Source organism: Thermobia domestica, chromosome 8 (genome assembly GCF_964235325.1).
Source record: "Thermobia domestica chromosome 8, izTheDome1.hap1.1, whole genome shotgun sequence".
Classification (NCBI taxonomy): domain Eukaryota; kingdom Metazoa; phylum Arthropoda; class Insecta; order Zygentoma; family Lepismatidae; genus Thermobia; species Thermobia domestica.
In genome coordinates this window covers 260,417,640-260,442,322 of record NC_137461.1, presented here as the reverse complement: position 1 = coordinate 260,442,322, position 24,683 = coordinate 260,417,640, and the positions used below count along the sequence as shown (strand labels likewise).

The window sequence follows — 24,683 nt, the reverse complement described above, 5'->3', positions numbered from 1 at the left end:
TGCTCTTAAAACTGCCACTCTCTCTCTGTTTCTTGTTTATAACAAAATTTGTCACTCCCAACTGCTCTCCAAGTTATTGCAAATTTAATATTTTATATATTAAAAAAGAAAGAAAAATTCAATCCACATTCACATTATTTGATATTCACTGGTTTTATTCTTTTATTATTGGCAAGGATCTTATAAAATCTATTTATAACATCCTTGACTATTGGTCTTCCTTCTTTCTCTCACTTCTCTTAAATTAGGCGTTCTTTAATCATTACCTGTGCAGAATAACTTCAAATTTGAATAGTGGCAACTTAAGACGTAATTTCTGTGCCAATCAAATAGTATTTTTTTAAAACTGTAAAACAATTTTCTTTCTTTGTTATTGACGCATTTAACATTTTTGTAAGCACATTTTCCTCAAGAAACTGTAGTTATTTGTTATTGTAATATTTATTCTGTTGAAAAATAGGTTATAGACATTGCAATGTTGAAATTAAAATATCCGGAAGCATTTCGTGATGAAACTATAGTCACAAAATATCAAGGTATGAAAGTTGCAGATCCTTACAGGTATTTGGAAAATCTTGATTCAGAGAACACCAAGGATTTTATCTGTCAACAGAACATGCTCACTGATAGTTATCTTAATGAATGTCCCATTCGTGAACAGATAAAAGCTTGTGTAGTTAGCGAATGGAATTATCCAAGATACTATTGTCCATTTATTAGAGGAAATCGTTACTATTACTATTATAACGAAGGTCTTCAAGATCAGAATGTACTTCAGGTTCAAGAAAGTCTAGAGTCTGAGCCAAGAATATTTCTAGATCCAAATACGCTGTCAAAAGACGGTACTACAGCATTGATTCAAGGAAGTTTCTCTGAAGATGGTTCTATCTTCGCGTATGGGCTGAGCAGAAACGGATCAGAGTGGGTTACTATTCACTTCAAAAATACTCTAACAGAAGAAGATTATTCAGACACATTAGAAAACGTGAAATTCTCTGATCTTGCGTGGATGCATGACAACACGGGTTTGTTTTATGCAAGATATCCTGAAGAAAGTAATACTGCAGTGCTCCAAAATCAAAAACTCTATTACCACCAAATAGGAAAGGAACAAGCAGAAGATATTCTTGTTGTGGAATTTCCTAATGATCCTCTTTGGAGGATTGGAGCGACGGTAAGCCATTGTGGGCGCTATCTCATTATAACACCACGAAAGGGTGTAAACGACAACGAAGTTTTCTTTACGACTTTACCACGAGAAGGTGAAGAAATAAAACATGCTTTTGTACTTAATGAAATAGTTGGTGAATTCGAAGCGTTTTATTCATATATTACAACTGATGGTTCGGATTTTATATTTTTGACTAACAAAGATGCACCTAATCATTGTTTAATGAAGATAAATGTTGAAGATGATTCAAAAACATGGCAAACATTAATCGCAGAGGATTCTGATAAGATGTTATGTTGGGCCAGTCCTGTACATAACAACAAACTACTTGTTTGTTACATGAAAAACGTAAGACATAACTTACAATTACGAGAACTAACATCAGGTGCTTCTCTTATGGAATTTAGCCTTGAAATGGGAACAATTGATCCTTTTACTTGCAACAAAAATGACACAGAATTTTTTGTTCGATTTACTTCGTTTCTCACTCCGGAAATTATATACCATTGTGATCTTACACAAGAGAAGTTAAAGCTTGAAGTGTTCCACGAAACAAAATTAAGTGCACTTTCCGAAGATGAATACGTGATTGAACAAAAATTTTACAAAAGTAAGGATGAAACAAATGTGCCCATGTACATAATATACGAAAACACTAACTTAAAGGATGGTAAGTCACCTTGTATATTATACGCATACGGAGGATACGAGACCAGTCTTTTACCACAATTTAACCTCCATTATCTTGTGTTTATGAAATATATGCACGGAGTGGTTGCCATAGCTAATGTACGAGGTGGAGGAGAACTTGGAGGTAAAACTTGGCACGATGCTGGCCGAAAATTAAAGAAACAAAATACTTTCACAGACTTCCAAAAAGCAGCACAATACTTGGTGAAAAATTACTACACAAGTAGGGAAATGTTGATTGCTCACGGTTATTCCAATGGCGGCTTAACTGTAGCAGCTTCAATTAATCAAAAACCTGATCTGTTTGGTGGTGCCATAATCCAGGATGGTGTACTTGATTTACTACGGTATAAAAATTTTACAATTGGACACGCCTGGACATTTGAGTATGGTTCTACAGACGTTAAGGATGAATTCAACAATCTAATGAAAATATCGCCACTTCATAATATCAAAAAACTGTGTGAATGGCAGGAGCACTATCCAGCTATATTTGTTCTCGCAGGAGACAATGATGATAGGGTAGTTCCCATGCATTCGCTTAAATATATTGCTCAATTACAACACACTTTTAGGAACTCCTATAAGCAAAAAAATCCTTTCCTGATTCGTGTGGACACAGCTGCTGGTCACGGAGTAGGAAAACCATTAAGTAAAAGAATTGCAGAGTTCACAGATATTTTAACTTTTTTTGTCCAAAGTCTTGATTTGAAATTTGAGTTTCAATTAATTTAAGGAACAGTTCATAATTTTAATCTTCTACACAATAAGAATACAGTATTGTATTTTTCTGTAATAATTTAAAAGTGTAAAAATGCACTACCTGGACACGTTTTTCAAAACAAAACGCAATACTTCACATAATCCAAGATAGTTTAAATAGTTCATATATTAGCTGAAATACAAAAAGAAAAAAGATTGAAGTGGTCATTTTATCCTCTCTTTCAAAATAAAAACTTTAAAATTAAAATTGCCAAGTTTGAAACAGAACCAGCAGTTAAAAATAAGACTTAATATTTTGTTATATTAATTGGTTTGTTTTCTGTCATTTGGTGGCGACAGGTAGTAAACCCACTTAATTCTCCAGTTACACCAACAGTAGTTGGGTCGTTTGGGTATCATTCTATATTTTATCTTTTAATCCAGCTCAGGATGTCTATTAATCTTTTAATCCAGACTGAGAATCATATCTTTAGTTTCACTTCCTTAAATTACGTCCTCTAGGCTAACGGAGACAGGTAATAATAATAACAACAACAACAACAACAACAACAACAAAGTCAACTAGGCCTATCATCCATCGCCTTTCCCTCGTTCTACACTGCTTGACAAATGCTGGGAAACGAACACGTATGATCCATGATTTCTATTGCACGGGTCCGTGTCAGTGTATTGTTATGAATACACAAGCACAGATTACTAGTGAACCATTTCTTTCATCAGTAGAGGCAAGTGTGCTCTGAGAGAATTGTCATCAAGAAATGACCGCGACACTAACAAGGGAAGGGCGCGATGTCACTCAGAGATAATTGCACCAAATTTAGTGTGGGAGTAGGTAATGGGAATAGAAAAGTACGTGTAGAAGCATTCGTTTCGCAGGCGTTCGGAATCAGAAATAATGGGCCCTATACTTCCGGATGAGTATGGCCTGTCAATTAGATATTGCTGATACGGAACCTTTGCTCGCTGTTGCGACCAATGCAGAAGAAGTTAAACATTCTTTTATTTTACAACAGTTTTCAAACGATGTGCTACTTAACCCCCCTTGCCATCTGAAAATTTTGAGTTGGGCCCCATCTGTGGCCCTGTGGTCGACCCTGGGGCAAAGTTTTTTTTTTATCCCAAAAAATGTGTCCTTGAATATGATAAGATACATGTTCGCTGAGCTTTTCACTTACCCAACAGTTTCTGAACAAATGACCCGGTTCAAACTATTCTCTCAGCTTTGTAGCTTGTACATTACAAAATATGTTGTAACTCACGATATTCAGAATGGTGGCACGTATAACTTTTGGATTCGTCTAGTTATAACATATCAAATGCAAACACAATGTCTCAGTGGAGCCACTTCGTGACCCTCCCTTGTCAGTAAATTTGAAAATTTTACTAGAAACTTACGACGAACCTTGGAATTTAACCCATTTCCAAATGAACTTATAAAATACGCGTACATCCAGTGCTCGAATCACACAATTTTGTAAAAAGAAGTGTGCTTTATTCATGGTTAGTGCAAGTGTATCTTATAGTTCTCTTAAGTGATGCAGATAAAGAATACTTAATGTCAGTTTGGGCATATTACTCGGTTGATTAAAATCTCTGTTCAGCACGAAGACTATGAGACAACACAGGCTTTTAAAGTGAGAGCCGAACCATTACTTGGGTTTGTATCAGAGGCAGATATTCCACCGAGAATCGAACCTAAAATCATAAGCATATAAATCACAAGCGTTAGACATTCTATCATGAAGATGAGCAGATTAGTGTAAGTCCTGTTACCAGATGGGCAAACTTATGGAGTGAGACAAATGTCTTCCATTAACTTTTCAGACAGTGTTCTCACAGGATGAAAGTAGTGTTTAAGTCACGTAAGGCTTTGCACTCAAAAGCGTATACGCAAGGATATCGTGGTTCGAGTTGAACATTCGTGAGAAATAAAATTATCTTATGGATATTTTAAATATAAAACAATTTGTTAGACGGCAAAATACTGCAATTCATTCGGGATTTTATGCTTAGGGGATGTACAGGATGGGCCATAAGTCCTTTACCACCCCTTGTAAAATCCGTGTTCGTGGAAAATAGTGAACAACAACCATGTAGTAACATGGTTGGCCGAGGGGGAAGTCGGATTGTGATGGTGACCAAGATGGCGGCCATCTTGAAAGCCGCCATTTTGAGTTCACGTCAAGATTTTTAAATGGGAACATGGTAATGCGGCACATCATTTTAGGCTAGAATTTAAAGACAAACACAATGGTGAAATCGGTTTGTTGATATATTCATGTGTTCAAAAGTTACAGGCATTTCAAATTGCTAATTTTACCTGTCGTTCATGGCGGAGCACATGCTCTACGTAGACCTCATCTCGAGTAATGCACAAGGTAAGTCGTTTAAAATTTAAAGTAGGTGAAACAAAAGAAAGCGAAATTTCTAGTTATGTCCTTAGGCTAAATGAGACGGATGATATGAAAGTGAGTGATGATTAAAAAAATTGGTGGAATGAGAAAGTGAGAGTAAACAGGATACCAGAGTTCAACCAGCATGTATTAGACAAATTTACTCCAATCAGAGGGAGGAGAATGAACTTACTAATTAAATAAGGTGACTAATCTGATAAAAAGTTCTGCATTATTTTTATTTTTTTTAAATCAGAGTTTTATTTAATTTCACATGTCACATAGCATTTGCATCTAAAGTTATGCTAATTAGTCAACGAGTGCAGTTTATATCTTCTGTCTCCGATCGTTCGTACTGCAACACTCGAAACCACAATCCATCGGCCGCCACTGTTTGCAACTAATTCTACATATTACCCGTTCCTCACTTTGTTGAATATCCATTTCTCTTCTCTTCCTTTTCAATAAATCTAATATTCTCCTACTCCTGTAAGTTCTTAAGTTATTAAAAATGAAAGAAAAAATCTCATTGGCTCTAAGAAATGACTTCCTCTTATTTTCTGAGATATATATAAGCTGTAGCATTCAGATTTTATTTCATAACGTGTCTGATGAAGGCATATGCCGAACCTGTAACACTATTATTTAATAAAAGTGATTTGCATTGATCAGATTTTATTTTTTTAAATAAATAGTAGTGTTACAGTTTCGGCAGTTTGTATCATTGTCGAAACTGTAACACTATTATTTATTAAAAGTGATTTCCTTTGGTCAGATTTTATTTATTTTTTAATAAATAGTAGTGTTACAGTTTCGGCAGTTTGTATCATTGTCGAAAATGTAACACTATTATTTATTAAAAGTGATTTGCTTTGGTCAGATTTTATTTTTAAAAATATAAAATCTGACCAGAGCAAATAAAGTAGGTAAATAAACAATTGCAATAACATATGTAAATTATGTTTAGTACCCTCCATTTGTGTTGAACATATCTTCAATTTCGACAGAAGAAACGAATCCATTATTTAGTAGTCTTCATGACCATTTGACATTATACATGGTGTAACTTAATTAATGTAATAAACGTCGGGAGGTGATCCCTGACACCGAAATAAGCAAAGAAAGAAAAAAGTTCTATAAACATAGAGTATATTTGGCATATTGGCAGAGATAGCGAGGGCCGGAAGCGTGGGAACATTACTTTTTTTTTTTTTCATTCGCTCAGTTGCGTTACTCTTAGTCGGTTACCTAGAGCATTCGAAAACCGACGAGTTATCATCATTGCGAATGATTTCTATGGTAGTTTTTTTTTCTTTATTTTCATAAGTGACAAAAATAGGAAAATTTGGGAGGGAAAGGATGCGGAAAGAAAAGAAACCACAAAAAGGGAAAATTTACAAAAACAAAACAAACTATAAACATTTAATAAAAGAGTTTGAATCTAGATTGCTTATTTGTTGTGTATTTCTGTATGTGTGATTGGTATCTGTGTTCTCTGCGTATTTGTGTTTTTTTACCTTTTGGCTTCTTCTTCTTTTTACCTTAGGCTTCTTCTTGTTTCTTGCAGGGTTTCCCTGTGTGTTTAGCTTTTTAACCCATATGTTTTATATATATATCATATACACATATATGTATATATATACATACATATATACATATTTCTAAATATATTTCTTTGATATTCACCTATTTCTTTCACTACACTAATGGCTTTTACCTGTGTTTCTACACTAACACTTGTGCTCCAAAACTAATATTCTTAACACTACACTACACCGCAGGCTTTTGCTGTCAGTAACACTAATAATCACTGACCCTTGTTTTTCACCTATATGACTTTCTATATATATACAATATATATATATATATATATATATATATATATATATATATATATATATATATATATATATATATAACTTCACCTTGAACCACACGAATTTCTGGCTTAAGTTAAGCATTTAGTTTTTCAGCCTGTATGTTTTTTCATTTATTGTTTGCTTTCACTCTTGAAATGAAATGAAATGAAAATGTCTGCCCTCTTCCGTATACTAAAAATTTATCTTTTCGTTTAATTCTATTACTGTATTCATTATTTATTTGTTTTTGTTTTTTAACAGCTCATTTTGCGTTCCTTGGTGTCTTGGCTGGTTCTTATAGGCTGGATCCTGGGTCCACTCGAAGCACTTAGTGGGAACAGTAAGTTCGAAACATAGATATCGACGTGCACACACATACAGATGTAGGCCTACGTTCGTCGGGCACAACACAGGAGATGTTCAAAGCGTCCGCCATGGACAGTAATGCGTAAATGATAACATCAGCTCATGGATTGACACTAGATAAAAATTCAGTGGATTCAGGTCCGGAGACAGAGCTGGCTAATGTACTGAACCGTCACGCACGTCCAACGTCTTGGGGAGTTCTTCAACCACCAGCAAACATTCACACTGGGAGCTTATCATGAGTGAACCATACTTGTGGCGAATCGCTGCATCAAAATTTTCCAGTCATTCGAGCAGTGTATTCTGCAGGAAGATCAAACCCAGACAGCATATGTTTGCTTACCGCAAGCTTGCCTGTCGCTTTTATTTGATTTTATTTCGCTTTGGCTTATACACAAAAGCTTATTTCTGCTTAGCGCAAGCTGTAGTGCGGGCAACCCACGCTTCACTTGCGACACGCTTTTCTTTAGATTGAAGTAAAAAGCCAGTGCGCGTTCGATTTTCAGTTGTTCTCAAAAACCACGTGACGCTGACCTCTTAACTTTCGGCGACAAGGTAGTATTCGCGTTGTTAGCGTCTTGTTAGCATTCAGCTTGAATAAAGGACAAACTTAATTATTTTTTTTAATTGTGCCGTCTAGTACTCTAGTACTCTAGGCCCACGTACCTATAATGTCGCTCTTTATTTCCTCATATTTCGGTAACCATGAGGCATAACGAATTATAGTATTTATGTATAAAGCATAAATGTGAACATAGATGGCAGCAGATTTGAGCCTACTTATTTTGCGAAAGAATACAGAACTGATGCAGATATTTTAATATAAACTTCAAATTTAACTTACAGTATAAACTTTATCTGATCGCTGTGTTTAAAGTATAAACATTTTTCTGCGTTTTTATATAAAAAGGTAGAAATTTCACGTTCTCGCGGCTAATATAACAACGTGTTAGATATTTGCAAGAAGCAACGGCGCGTTGCTTTATCCATTCTGGTACAGCAGTATGAATCATCCACCTCAGCGAAAGAGTGTCATCCGTCTCATGTTCAACAACGTACGCTCTCTTAACACCAACAGATTGCTTTTGGAAACGATGGCAGCAGCTCACAATGTCGACTGTATAGCTCTTAACGAAACCTTTCTGAAACAATCCAACCACTGCTATATGCCAAATTATCATTTACTTCGTTCCGATTTGCCGCAGAATGTAGCCCGAGGCGGTGCTGCGTTGGCCATCAAGTGTTCCCTCCCAAAAGGTTCACTTCTTCCACCTCATTTTGAACAATATCCGGAACACGTAGTTGCTACCATTTATTTTCCAAACCGTGCTATCACAGTCGCAACTATTTATGTTCTATCAACTCAACCATTGCCATATCGTTTCCTCACTTATCTGGACCTCCATTTTAAAACATACGCTCTACTGGCTGACCTTAATTACCATTCTCGTACTGAAGCTCAAAAAGAACGCTTCCAAGACTTTCTGCTCACTACCAACGCATCATTCATTGACATTCCACACCCCACGCGCCCTGAAAGTGGAACCACTCCCGATGTAATTATACTTTCAAATAATCTTTTGACTTCCTCTACTATCGAAGTTCTGGGCACCATTGGGAGTGATCATCTGCCGATTCTACTCACGATACAACAACCCGGTCGCACCCAACCCCTAGTATCTTCAACCCCGAAATACAATTTTCATAAGGCCAACTGGACCAAATATCAAACTCACATTTCGACCAGACTCGCCGAAACTAATCTCACTCTTACCAGTTTTGAATCCATAGATCATTTAGCAGAGACTCTCACGGACGCAATTAGTGATGGCACCGACCATGCCATCCCTAAACGTACTTGCCACCCACTCCGGCCTAATTTACCTCCATATGCACTTTCACTTCTGAATCGCTCCCACGCTTACCTTGCCGAGTACCGAAAAACACATGATCCATATTTTTTCCATCTTCATAAACAGTTTCAGAGAATGGTAAAACATTATGTCATCGCCAAAAAACGCCTTACTTGGCGGAATTCATGTAACAAACTCCAGACTGAGCGCAATACAACAAAATTTTGGAACCTATTTAAACGTCTGACTTTTCAGAAACATGGCCAGCAATATCCTCTACTCATAAATGATACGGCTCCAACTACAGATACGGACAAGGCAACGGCCTTTGCACAATACTTTGAAATCGTCTTTACTCCTCACTCCGATCCAATATTTGCGCATCCTTCTCACCGGCATATTGAAATAGAAGGTAACCCGACTCAGCAAACCCTACGAGCACAGTTTGGCGATCCACTTACTGATGCCACCGGCCTCCTAGCCCCAATTACATCAGAGGATATTCAGAACGTTCTTCATAACAGACCTAATACCGCGCCTGGTCCGGACTCTATCAATTATCAGCAACTTTCACAGGCACCACCAATATTTCATACATTGCTCGCCCTTCTTTACACCGTCATCCTTTCAACAGGATATTTTCCTAACCTGTGGAAGCTTGCCAAACTCGTAGTCTTTCCAAAACCTCACAAGGATCCGACATCAGTTACCTCATATCGTCCGATAAGCCTGACTTCAGTATTTAGCAAAACACTGGAAAGGATTCTAGTTAAACGACTCCATCCTTTTCTGGCACAGCACAAAATCCTTCCACCTACTCAAGCAGGATTCCGACCATTTTTCGCAACCAGTGATCAGCTCCTCAAACTCTCTTCACTCATTCAGAATCACTTGAATAAGCACCTTCCATCTGTGCTTATCTCTTTCGATATAGAGCGCGCCTTCGATACTGTCTGGCATGAGGGATTAATATATAAACTCAAACGTCTCCTCCCACTGCATTATGTCCGTCTGATAGCAAATTTTCTATATCAACGCCGTGCCTTCATTCAATTAAACCAGGGACACTCTCATGAATTTTTCTTGAGAGCGGGAGTGCCACAGGGATCTGTTCTCTCTCCGCTGCTATATATCCTATATGTCGCCGATATGCCCTCTCCGTCACCTCCAATCTATGCCTTACAGTTTGCCGATGATACTGCCTATCTTGCTCTCGGCTCCTCTGTAGACCGCATCAATATTCATCTACAAACAGCAATAGACACTTTAATCTCATGGTGCTTACGTTGGAAGCTAAAACTGAACCCACTTAAAACAAAAATGACGCTCTTTGCTCGCAGGAAACATAAATACTGCCTCACCCGAAATCCTGAACGCCTTCATATTACGGTACTCGGCTCAGCGATTCCACTTCAAAACAGCGTTAAATATCTTGGGGTATATTTTGATAAACATCTAACATGGCGCCCACACTTAGCTGCTCTCGAGAAAAACATCCGCCAACGCCTAAACCTATTACGAAACTTGAAAGGCACAACTTGGGGTCTAAGCGCCAAAGTGTTACTATACACCTATAAAGTATTTGTCCGCCCAGCTATGACATACGGCAATCTGGCGTGGCTTTCAGCTCCACCACATTTCTATGACCGCCTTCAACTTCTCGAGCGCAAGGCTTTACGCATCGCCTACTCTCTCTCATACCATACCCCAAACGCTCACCTCTATCAAAATACCACCATGCCCCCTATTTTGGACCATCTATATACTCTCCGAACCCGATATATCACACATCATATAGCTACATCTCATCTTACAATCATGGATCTCTTGGATCAGACTCCTGCTCTCCCACGTTCTGAATATCCTCCTCTGGACCATCTCCTCGCCATTTACGAAAGAGCTACAAATTCACCTGACTACAACCCGGATCGCAATATATACCAAACCCATCCCCATCTCTATCGATAAAGATCCGAGCACGTAGGCCACGACTTTAGCCTAAGCTTACCACTCCTCTCTCAGGCCCACAAAATTTGACATTTTTACCTTAGGTTCTCCACCATCTTATTGAAACCTGACGTCCATCTCTACAGTACTTAACAATTATTAATCTAAACCACTGGCCAAAGAGAAGGCGTAACCTTCTACGGCCCGCCCATCGACAGATGGGAATGAAAGTCAGTTTAAAAAAAAGCGTTGCTTTAACTGGCCACCTGGAATCTCTAACCAGGTAAAAAAAAATAGGGTATCCGTAGCTGGCGGAGAAAAATAATCAAGTCACTTAGTGTGTCCATCCCCAATTGTTATTTTTATTCGCGATCTTCGTACATACGGTTGGAATACTCGCCTCTTTGGGGTTTAGGAAACAACGGTCGAATTGTATTTTCATACCTTCACGGAGGTTGACACCCTGATTTGATCTTAACTGTTGACAACCTTGCTATTCTCTAGGCTTACTATTTATCTTGATACTCTCCTCTTCGGAGGTAGAGGTACCTGAAGAAAAAAAATAGTTGACGACTTTGGCACTTATACCGGTGAACGATTACTTTCGTGCTCCCTCTCTGGAGGAAAGAGCACCTTAATAAACTCTAAACTTAGAGCTTTGCTCTAACACCAGAATATACCCAGGGGCCGTCACTACCCCTTTTGTGGTAAGCTGGCGCCATCTCCCACCTTAGTAATAAAGATGGCTTCTCAGAAGACATCAGCGAAATCAGACAAAAAAGTACAATCACCCCGGATTCCAGGTCTGCGGGGGAAAATAATAAAACCAACAGGAAGGGGTAAAAGAAGTAATACAGCAGTAATTACTACAGATCAAACAAATAATGGTATTCGTTCTAAGGTTATTCCAGGAGTTCGTATGTTAATTACAGTTGTGATAAAATTTACTGCCCCAAGAATTGAGGATACACCAGCTAGATGGAGGGAGAAAATGGAGAGGTCAACAGAGGCTCCAGCGTGAGCAATGGCTCTAGAGAGAGGGGGATATACAGTTCATCCAGTTCCTGCACCACTCTCTACAATTCTTCCTGTTAATAGCAGGGTTAGTGAGGGAGGTAGTAATCAAAATCTTATGTTGTTTAGGCGGGGAAATGCTATGTCAGGCGCTCCTAGTATTAAAGGCACTAATCAATTACCAAAGCCTCCAATTATAATTGGTATAACTATAAAGAAAATTATAATGAAAGCATGAGCAGTAACAATACATTATAAATTTGATCATCACCAATTAAACTACCTGGTCGACCGAGTTCTGCTCGAATAAGAAGACTTAGAGATGTTCCTACTATTCCTGCTCAAGCTCCAAAAATCAAGTATATTGTACCAATATCTTTATGGTTTGTAGAAAATAATCATCGTTGCAACTGAAATTAAATAGGGTGGCCGAAGTATTAGGTGGTAGATTGTAAATCTATTTATGGTTAGTAAACCTCCTATTAGGTTTTATAGTCAATATTTATGATGTCGGACTGCAATTCCGGAGTAGTAGTTAATATACTAAGACCTAAAAGATCGCCTTTTATTTATAGCTTTGAAGGCCATTAGTTTTTTTTAACTTAAAGTCTTTATTTAAAGGATGTTAACAGCTAGGGGTAAAATAATTATGCTTCTTAGTGAAGTAATAATGAATATTGATCTAATTGATGTTTCTTGATTTTTTTTCGTTAAGGATGTTCATGTTTGGTTATGGTGATTAATAATGAAGGCAGCGTAAGCAATTCGTATGTAATAGAAAAGGGTAATTAGTGCTGTTATTACTATTAGGGTGAGAAGAATAAATGATATTTGTTCGGCGGTTTTTATAATGATGATTCATTTAGGTAAAAATCCTAAGAATGGTGGAAGGCCACCTAGAGATAAAAGACTAGTAAAAATAGCTAATTTTGTTGTTACAATGATTTTATTAGAAAAGGTTTGATTGATATGAAATATTTTGTTTATTGCGAAAAGAGTAACTGCTATTGTTGAGAGTAAGGCATAAAATAGAAAGTAGAGAGATCATGCCATATCACTTAATACTAGAGCTATAAGTATTCAGCCAGTGTGATTAATAGATGAAAATGCTATGATTTTGCGTAATGATGTTTGATTTAAACCTCCGATTGAGCCTACTACTAGAGACAAAGTTAGGGTTAGGTAAATTAGATTCGTAGGTTTTAGGCTGTAAGAGAGTAGGCCAAGAGGAGCTAGTTTTTGTCATGTTATTAAAATAATGCAGTCTATTCAGAGTATGGCTTCTATTACTTCGGGCATTCAGAAATGGAGGGGGGCTGCTCCTATTTTAAAAAGTAAGGAAATAGTGATTAAATAGTATGTAGTTTGCAGTCGTATATACAGTAAAATGATTGCTATTAAAAGTAAGGATCTTGCAATGGCTTGTACTAAAAAATACTTTAGAGCAGATTCGGTATGACGTTGATTGTTGGTCTTTGAAATCAGGGGGATGAATGATAGGAGGTTAATTTCAAGACCAATTCAAGTACCAAATCATGATGAGGAGGTTAGGGAAATAAGGGTTCCTAACACAAGTGTTGTAGAGAATAAAAGAGTTTTAGGATTAGTGAGCATGAGAAAAAGAAGAATAATCTTCATATGCGGGGTATGAGCCCACTAGCTTATCTTAGCTTATCTTTCTACGTCTTAGTGTAAGGTGCACGTTGATTTTTGATGTCAAAGGTGAAAGTTTAATTCTTTTAGATGTAATAAGAGTATATTGAAATACTTGATTTATCCTATCACGATAATCTTTTAATCAGGCATCTTATTATTTAATGATTATTTATCAGTAGCGGTTCGTGGTGTGTACAAGCACCGGTTGCAATGTTGCAATATCGAAGGTATCTAGGTACGCGCAAGTGTTCCCCTCCCCCAGCATTCTTGAGTCATCCAAATAAATAAATAAATAAAAATAAAAATCAGGAACTATGAAGAGGAAAGTCTTTTAAGCTCTATTTGTATATTATTGATTAAATTATTTCTCTAATATTGATTTAATATATAAGCTATTTCCTTTATTTTTTTTCAAACAACCACTATCAATGTACGTTTATACACTATTTTATACAAAACCTCTACACTCATGTTATTGAACAAGCGATACATCGAATATATAGTATGTGCTGTACGCCATGAATGATGGCGCTAATCCGAAATGAAGAAAGAAAAAAAAAGCAAGAAAATTGCAAGCACGCAGTTAAACAAAATTATTTAATTATATAAACTATGCATTATTTTAGAATGGAAGATCTTTTTTCGTTCTTTTGGGCTTCAAATTTTTCTATGACTTCATTGAAATCTGAAATGCTGCTTGCCATGTTTTTCTGAATAGAAAGCATCGCTACCGCAAATATTTTCCGCTTTATTTTCTTTAGGGTCCAGAAACACTCTCTCCTCCGATAATATGCATTTTGATAGCATTTCTTTGTATTAATATACGATATAAAATGTACATTTTCAGAAACCACGTATTTTTGTCTGCTGTTCTAGTATAAAGAAGCATGAAGTCTAAGATGTTTTCCTTCGAAAATGAAAATAAAAATAAAATAGTTTAACATTCCAGCAAATTAGGCTAAAGAAGACCGATGAGTATTCTTTTTGATTTGATATTAATAGTTTATGCTCTCCGCCAGAAATCCAACACGAGATCATGTGCACGAAAGACACAGAGCTAGGAATTAGACCAATGGTAAGACATTTTCTTCTTCGAGACTCGATCGGACACCACCCACCCACCCCCCAGAATAGGATTTTTTTAAAAATAAAACTTTTTACCTTTGGATTATAAATGTTAAATAAAATCTATTAACTTCGAAAGACCGCCCCCCAAACTTTCAGCCTGAATCCGTCCCTGCTACCACCAGAAACTTATATTTGTTCTTTGCGAGTTTGTTTTGTGAATAACTTCTTTCTTCCAAGCGTCTGTATCTCCCTCGCCCTATCAATTGAGTCAAGCGCTGCTAAGCGGAGGAATTCGTAACTATTACAGAAGCTGACCAGTTGCGGGATAACGTGCAACTGTAAGCCGCCAATACGGGAAGATAGGAGCGATGCAAGTATAAATCCACTTCCCCATGTTAAGAGATAGGAGCCCGCTGCCATATGCTCAATGTTACTGCTTCCAGTGGCAACGCTTGCTGCCACTGGAAATGTAAATCTCTCTATTTCTTTCAGTTTTTTAATTGATTTTTTTAAAAGAAATGCATCAATACTGTTTTGCACTCAAGAGCAAAGGTTTATTTTTTACTGATACACTACTTTAATACTTAAAAATATTTTTAGTATTAAAAAAATATATCCGGTTGCACAACCATGCAACATATAGTACCAGCCGCCGCTGTTATTTATAGTGATATATGGGAATTTAAATAGATCGATATTGTATTATAGGGTAGCTTATTAAGGGTAGCTTATTAATTATTAATATGAGAAGTGTAATAGATTTAGGAATTACATATTATATATGATATTTTGCTTTAGTTGTTGCTTTTTTAATTAAAATACCTATATTTTTGGTTCACCTTTGGTTACCTAAGGCCCATGTTGAGGCACCCGTAAGTGGTTCAATAATTTTAGCAGGGGTTTTATTGAAGTTGGGAGGGTATGGCCTATTACGCATTCTATATTTTATAGAAAATGTAGCTGTAAATATAAATTTAATTTGATTTGGTATTAGAGTTGTGGGTATTTGATCGGTTAGATTAGTGTGCTTACGACAAGTTGATGTAAAGTCTTTAATCGCTTATTCTTCTGTTGCTCACATAGGAATAGTATTGATAGGATTACTAACGATAGGGCTATGAGGATTTAGAGGTGCTCTTACATTAATAATTGCTCACGGCCTATGCTCTTCGGGGTTATTTTGCCTTGCAAATATTTCTTATGAACGTTTAGGGAGTCGAAGATTGTTAATCAATCGGGGAATACTATCTTTTATGCCGAGCCTAGGGCTGTGATGATTTTTATTAAGAATTGCTAATATGGCCGCGCCACCAACATTAAATTTATTAGGAGAAATTAGTCTGTTAAATAGAATTGTTGGGTGGTCTTGATTGAGTATATTAGGGCTAGCTTTACTATCTTTTTTTTAGAGCTGCTTATAGATTGTATTTATATTCATATACTCAACACGGAATACCTTATTCTAATTTATATTCTTGTTGAGGTGGAAGTGTACGAGAATATTTATTATTGATGTTACATTGATTACCTTTAAATTTATTAATCTTTTTTGCAGGCCCAAGATTTTTATGACTAGTTGCTTGAGTAGTTTAGGATAAAATTTTAGTTTGTGGAACTAAAGAAGGTTTATTGCCCTTAGGCCATGGTTTGACCTTTTTCAATTTGTGTGACTAGATTTGCCTTTTTAAGTAGAATAAGTGTTTTTTTATTTCTAATAGGCTTGAATTTTTTAATTAATAGATATAGTGTATTTATTGAGTGAGAAGTTATTTCTTTTAATAGAAATAAAATTATTATAACTCTTCTATTTGACTGAATATCATTTATATTTATAAGATTTGTACTTTATATTTCTAGAATGGTAATTTATTATAGTGGACAATATATAGGATCTGAACGATATCTTAATCGATTTATTATGCTTGTATTAATATTTGTTCTTTCGATAGTTTTATTGATTGTTTCTCCTAATTTAATTAGAATCCTTCTTGGATGAGACGGACTAGGACTAGTGTCATATTGAACACTAGGATGATTTAGGATCGAACCCACATTCAAAAGGATAATTTTTTCTCGGTCGTTAATAGTTATTTATTATGAAAATGTGCGGTCTTATAATGCTGGCATGTTAACTGCCCTTTCTAATCGTATTGGAGATGTAGCAATTTTGTTAGCTATTGCTTGAATATTGAATTATGGGAGTTGAAATTATGTCTTTTATTTGCATAGAGTTTTAAATAATAATGAGATAGTAATTATTTCTAGCTTAATTATTTTGGCAGCAATAACGAAAAGTGCACAAATTCCTTTTTCTGCGTGATTGCCGGCAGCAATAGCTGCTCCTACACCAGTGTCAGCATTGGTACATTCTTCTACACTTGTGACTGCTGGGGTTTACTTGTTAATTCGTTTTAGAGATGTTTTATTAAGTGTTTATGCGGGGAATGTGTTACTTTTATTATCAGGGCTGACAATATTTATAGCTGGTATTGGTGCTAATTATGAATATGATTTGAAGAAGATTATTGCTTTATCTACGCTAAGTCAGCTTGGTCTTATAATAATAATTTTGTCTATAGGATTCCCTGTATTGGCTTTCTTTCATCTGTTAACACATGCTTTATTTAAGGCGTTACTTTTTTTATGCGCAGGAGCAATCATTCACGGTGTAGGAGATACACAAGATATTCGCAGAATAGGGGCACTTGTAAGTCAGATACCCCTTACTTTGTCTTGTTTAAATGTAGCTAACTTGGCTTTATGTGGAATGCCATTTTTAGCTGGGTTTTATTCTAAGGACTTAATTTTGGAGATTTCTTCATTGTCTTTAATTAATGTAGTCAGCTTTTTCTTATTATTTTTTTCTACGGGCCTAACTGTATGTTATTCAGTACGTTTAAGATTTTATTTAACGGGTAGGGGTTTTGGGGGTACTAATATTCATTCTATTAGTGATAATGAAGGCTGGACTATATGTAAGGGAATATTAGGATTAGTAGTGATGGCAATTTTGGGAGGTGCAGCATTGAGTTGATTAATTTTTCCTACTGTTAATTGTGTTATTTTACCTTTATATTTAAAAACGGGCGCATTACTTGTAAGTGTGGTAGGCTTGTGGATTGGTCTTTTATTATCAAATTATTCTATTGGGCAGTCTTTAATGTGTGTGAAGTTTTATTTTAGCTCTACAATAATAGGAAGCATATGATTTTTACCTTACTTATCAACAAATTATATTATTAAATTCCCTTTATATGTAGGAGGTCTATATTATAATAATATTGATCAAGGATGGAGAGAATGTCTTGGTGCTCAGGGCATATATAGTAGTTTTAAGGACGGTTCAATATTGATTCAACAATCGCAGGACAATCTATTTAAAATGTATTTATTAATTTTTTTATTTTTTACAATTTTCCTTTGCTTCTTTATATTTGTATATTTGGGTAGCTTATATTGAAAGCATAGTATTGAAGATACTAAGAAGAATTATATTCCCTAAATATACTCCCTGAGAGTACTCTCTTTTTTACCTCGAAAAGGTAATGTAATACTTATACTAAGGGGGCATAGTTATTTATATTAAGAGATGTTAACGGTCTAATCCGCTAAAGATAAAAGTTAGCAGCTTCTTCTTGATTAATTCACATCTCCTTAGTTGGGGTGGGAATACCCAGTGATATCATTAACAGTGAAATGCCTCTTTTTGGCTTCAACTAACAAGTAGGGGCTAAAGAGGCCAAGGGCTCAGGTCGAAACTGAGTGCAATTGTTTGCTTCCTACTTTTATGAGATAAGTTGATAGCAACACCTTTTGGATGCAAACCAAATATTATACTTAACTATTATCCCGTTTCATTAGTCAGCTCATGTTAAAGACCCTTGATTTCACTCATGATAAAGGCCTATTAGGAGGATTACTAAGAACGTTAATCTAACCAGAGATCAGGATAATGTGTTAGTGTTGTTAATAGTAATTGTTATTGGAAGTAGAAGGGCAATTTCTACGTCGAAGATGAGGAAAATTACGGCGATGAGGAAGAATCGTAGGGAAAAGGGAATTCGGGCCGATGATTTAGGATCGAACCCACATTCAAAAGGAGAATTTTTTTCTCGGTCGTTAATAACTTTCTTGGAAAAAAGAGTTGAAATGGCTATAACAATTAAGCAAATAATAATAGTTAGTAGGCCGGTCGTTAAGACTGTATTAATTGCCTATTTCATTTAATGATCCTTTTGATTGGAAGTCAAATATACTATATATATTAAATAGGCTTAACCTCCTCATCAATAAATAGAAATGTAAAGGAATAATCATACTACATCTACAAAATGTCAATATCAAGCAGCGGCCTCAAATCCAAAATGGTGAGTAGGAGAGAAATGTGATAGGAGGTGGCGTAATAGACAAGTGGCTAGAAATGTGGAACCAATAATAACGTGAAGACCGTGGAAGCCTGTTGCTATGAAAAATGTTGAACCATATACAGAATCTGCAATGGTGAATGGTGCTTCATAATATTCGTATGCTTGTAGAGCAGTAAAATATAAGCCTAGAAGGATTGTGAGTAGTAGACCTTGTGTAGCCTGAGTGTGGTTGCCCTCTATTAGTCTGTGATGAGCTCATGTTACAGTAACTCCTGAGGCTAGTAGAATTGCAGTGTTAAGGAGAGGGATGTGTATTGGGTTAAATGGTACAATTCCTGCTGGAGGTCAGAAAGATCCAATTTCTACTGTTGGTGCTAGTCTGCTATGGAAGAAGGCCCAGAAAAATGAAACAAAAAAGAATACTTCAGAGATAATAAATAAGATCATACCTCACCGAAAACCTAATGTAACTTGTAAAGTGTGTAATCCTTGATATGTTCCTTCTCGAGTAACATCTCGTCATCATTGAATTATAGTTAATAATGTAATTAATATGCCTAAGAAGAATAAGGAGGGATCATATTGGTGGAATCATTTAGTGAGTCCTGTAGTTGTAATTAAGGCACCTAAGGCCCCAGTAAGTGGTCAAGGACTTTGATCGACAAGGTGGTAAGGATGATTTTGTGGTGCTGACATAAGAAACTTCTCTTGAGTATAGTGTAACTAGAACTGCAAATACGTATGATTGGATTACTGCGACGGCAGACTCTAATATTAGGAGGGCAATTTGTCCAATTATTAGTAATGAGAGTATGGAGAGAGATAAAGAAGGGCCTGTATTACCTAATAAGGTTAAGAGAAGATGGCCCACAATTATATTTGCTATTAGTCGAACAGCTAGGGTTCCGGGCCGAATGATGTTGCTAATTATTTCAATGCATACTATGAATGGTATAAGAGGGGCTGGAGTTCCAGAAGGAACGAGATGGGCGAATATGTGTTGAGTGTGGTTGATTCAGCCGTAGACTATGAAGCTTATTCAAAGAGGGAGGGCAAGAGTTAGTGTGAAAGTTAGATGACTAGAGCTGGTAAATACATAAGGGAATAGGCCTATAAAATTGTTAAACAGGATGAAGGAGAATAAGGAAATAAATAGGAAGGTTCTTCCTTGATGGCTAGTAGGACCGAGAATAGTTTTGAATTCCTTATGAAGAGTTAAGGTAATTTTATTTCATAAAATGTTTGGTCGTCCTGGTAAGAATCAGAATGGAATTGGAATGATTAGAAGTCCAATTACCGTTCTAAGTCAGTTAAATGATATATTTATAATTGAAGTAGAGGGATCAAAGGTTGAAAAAAGGTTTGTTATCACTTTCAATTTATGGTTGTTTTTTTGATATTAGTGTCACTTAAGGAAGGATCGGGCGTATTTGAATTAAAATATATAATAGATGCAAATAGAAGGTAACATAGAGAAAATATAATAAATAGAATGAGTCATTTTAGGGGGGGATATTTGTGGGATAGAGAAATACTATTAGGTAGTAATTTAAGCTTGACATGCTTATGTTATAATTTAACTAATTTTTCCATTGGAAGTAATTGTTATTTTACTATGTTTCGGTTTAAGAGAAAATTGCTTACTTTCAGCCATCCAATGAAAGTTCTTGTATTATTTTTGTTATTCATTTAATGAATACTGAATGAGGGCAGGCCTCAACAACAATTTGTATGAAGCTGTGATTTGCACCACAGATTTCTGAACATTGACCGAAGAATAGGCCTGTACGGGTAATATTGGCTGCTACTTGATTTAAGCGCCCTGGAGTGGCATCTGCCTTAATACCAAAGGCGGGCATAGCTCATGAGTGGAGAACATCGGCAGCGGTAATTAGGATACGAATATCAATATTAATGGGCAATACAATACGGTTGGCTACATCTAGTAGGCGAAATGAACTAGGATTTATTTCGTTGATAGGGATTATGTAAGAATCAAATTCTGTTAAGGAGAAGTCAGAGTATTCATAACTTCAGTATCATTGATGTCCAATTGTTTTAAGAGTAATTGCTGGCTGATGAATTTCATCTAGTAAGTATAAGAGTCGTAAGGAGGGAAGAGCAATGAAGATTAACGTAATGGCAGGTAAGATTGTTCAAATGGTTTCTAAGGTTTGTCCTTCTAATAAGTTGCGGTTAATATATGTGTTTGGTAGAAGGGAGGCTAGTAGATAGCCTACAAGAACTGTAATTATTGTTACAATGAGTATTGTATGATCGTGAAAAAAATATTATTTGTTCTATTACAGGAGATGCTGCATCTGCTGCTGCATAATAAAACCAACGTACAAACCAGAAGATTTTCTAGTGCCTTTAGGCAAAAAGAAGCAAGCAGCCGCCCCAGCGAAATTGAAATCCACTCCACTCAAGCAGTCAAGTGCTTCGCAGCCATCCACCTCGAATACTCCTGAAGATATGGATTTCACGGTTGTCGGAACGCTAAAACGACGTAGGTCTTCTTTAGCAAACCTCACCAAGGCAGAACACCTTTCTAATAGTCCCTCAGCATATCCACCTCTCCCACTCAGTAACAAGTTCGATGTTTTGTCCCCAACACAATCAGATAATGCTAGCACTAACACTGGTACGACAAAGCAGCCATCGAGTTTCAAGCCTCCTCCGATCTTCATTTACGGAATTACTAACACCTATACCTTTATTAAGACCTTATCACGAGCATTGAAGGAGCCCCCTCTAGCTCAGCCCAATAAGAAGCGCATTCGTATTCAAGCAGCAGAGATGATTATAATTCTATCAAAGCTTATTGCGAACAAACAAAAACTGAGTATGCTACAGGCGTGGCAAAAAATGAAAGGCCTATTCAGGTCGTTATCCGAAAACTGCCTATAGACACCGGCTTAGACGATCTGAAGGAAGAACTATTGCGTCTCGGTTACAAACCAATAAACGTCCACCAAATGTCTCGCAAAAACAAGACAGAAGACAAGAAAATTATGATGCCACTGTTTTTGGTTGCATTGGAACGAACTGCAGCTGTTAAGGAGATATATGCTATTACCAACCTTCTTCATTACAAGGTCCACATCGAACCATACAAGCCTCCCTCAGTGCTGCAATGTTACAGATGCCAACGCTTGGGGCATTCACAGGACACCTGCCAAGCCCACCCGCACTGTCTCAAATGTGGGCAATTTCATTTCACCCAATCCTGCAGTAAAGCAGACTCCTCCACACCCGCCAACTGTCAGGGAGATCACCCCGCAAATTACCGTGGCTGTCCAGTCTTTAAATCCTATTCTGAGGCTCTTAAATTGCCGGCCCAGCAGCCGAGGAAACTTCCAGAAAAGACTAAGAAAACTTCCAACAAACCATCAGAAGAAACGACTTCCATGCCCACTGCTGTTAATATCCAACCTAAAGCTACGGACAATGAAGACGCTGAAGCTTCCACTTCTCTCCACACCCAATCAGCTTCTGTCGAACAACAGGAGGGCCCGAAAGAAGACCTAGACTTAAAGTCCGTTCTTTCATTTCTCAAGGGTTTAGAATTACGCAAAATAATAACACATATTAAACGTGGTATTACCCGTTTCCGCCAAGCAGCAGACTCAGCTTCCAAGGCTGCAGTAGTAATAGAAACAATAGCGGAAATGGTTGATGATGGCTGTTTCTAAATCCAGCGTATTGCATCACACACTTGTCCTTGCTACATGGAATGCAGATGGTCTCGAGGGGCAGAAACAAATGCTTATTAGATTTCTCACACACCATAGAGTTGATGTCATGTTTATTCAAGAAACACACTTCACTGCTCGTATCACTACTTGGCGACTACCCAATTACATTGTGTATCGACAGGATAGAGTGGGCAGACAGAAGGGCGGATTATTACTCATAATCAAAAAGGCATTCCCCGTCAGGTCAATTACAATACCACCCTTACTAACTTTGGAGGCACTTGGTGTTAAGCTAATAACTCCAGGCGTTCCATTAATATTGGTCACCGGGTACAGGTCCCCGGCTACACAGCTAGAACCCACAGACTTCGATGTCATTGCTAACTTAGGGCCCAAAGTCATCTTAGCTGGAGATCTTAATGCTAAACATGGAGAATGGAACTCCATTACTCCAAACACTGCTGGAGATACTTTACATCAATATCTACTCACGTCCAACTTCATCATCAGTGCTCCACCAGACCCAACTCATTATCCAAAATTCGGCGGACAACCCGATGTGCTTGATGTAGCCCTTTGCAAAGACGTCTCCTTTACCGTCCATCCTTATGTCATTGCAGACTTAGATTCTGATCACGATCCAGTCATTTTTCACGTCTCCCACCGCAGCATCGCCCATTCTGCCCCCATCTTCAAGCAAATAGAAACTGACTGGGACGTATTTAAACAAGAACTAAACACCATGATCGATCTACGAAATAGACCTGCCACCATTGCGGACATCGATCAAGCGGTCTCTCACATCACGCTAGCACTTCGTACAGCAGAGGCAGCGAGCTCCACTACCATAATCTCTCCAACGCAAACCAGTCAATGCGACAGTTTTCATTTACAACTTTATCTTCATCTGAAACGTTGGGCTAGACGTCGATGGCAGCACACACTCCATCCCGCATACAAGACTTTGTGGAATAAACTTTGTATGAAGCTCAAGATGCTCACTATGCGACAGAATCAACAATACTGGGAAGACACTTTTCGAAATGTCACACTCAATGACCGTAAAATTTGGACGTACTCCAAATCATTCCAACGTGCCACAAATGTTTCTAAAGCTGGAGTCATACAAGGTCCTCAAGGACTGACTCAAGATCCTCAGTCGCAAGCGGACATTTTCGCTGACTCTCTGGAAGCACAGTTCCAGCCCAATAGAGCACGTCTCGATCCCTATCTGAAACAGCACATCCGAACCACATTATATAGCATAATTACACAAAACCCTACACATGGCATCAACCCAGTTACACCTCGGGAAATAGAAAAACACATCAAATGTCTACCGACAAAGACAGCATCTGGGCCTGATGGGATTCGATCTGAGATTCTCAAGCATCCAACTAGAAAACTACTGGTCTTTTTATCTTACTTATTTAATGCCATCTTTCAGTTATGCTACTTTCCCAAAACCTGGAAGGAAGCTCGTGTCATCACAATCCCCAAACCTGGCAAGAATCCAATGCTCCCGGAAAACTACAGGCCGATAAGTCTTCTATCGCACTTGAGCAAACTCTTCGAACGGGTATTTCTCTGGAGGCTGAAACATCACGTAGATAATAGAGACCTTCTACCTTCCCATCAGTTTGGGTTTCGTGCTCAACATAGCACTACAACGCAACTTGTACGAGTAGTGGATCATATAACAACGGCTTTCAACAGGAAACAACACACCCTTGGAGTATACCTGGATGTGTCAAAAGCCTTTGATAAAGTATGGTTAGCAGGACTATTATATAAGCTATACACCCAAGGTTTTTCAGATCGTCTTATACATTTACTACGTTCATACCTTACTGAGAGAAAATTTCATGTGTCTGTTGA

General features: G+C 37.2%; 2 pseudogenes; both read left to right on the top strand.

The window, feature by feature from the left end:
• The first annotated feature begins 236 nt into the window (after positions 1-236).
• LOC145693578 (prolyl endopeptidase pseudogene) lies at positions 237-3,002 on the top strand (annotated as a pseudogene).
• A 13,380-nt stretch (positions 3,003-16,382) lies between these two features.
• Positions 16,383-18,200, top strand: LOC145692560 (NADH-ubiquinone oxidoreductase chain 5 pseudogene; annotated as a pseudogene).
• The last annotated feature ends 6,483 nt before the right edge of the window (positions 18,201-24,683 follow it).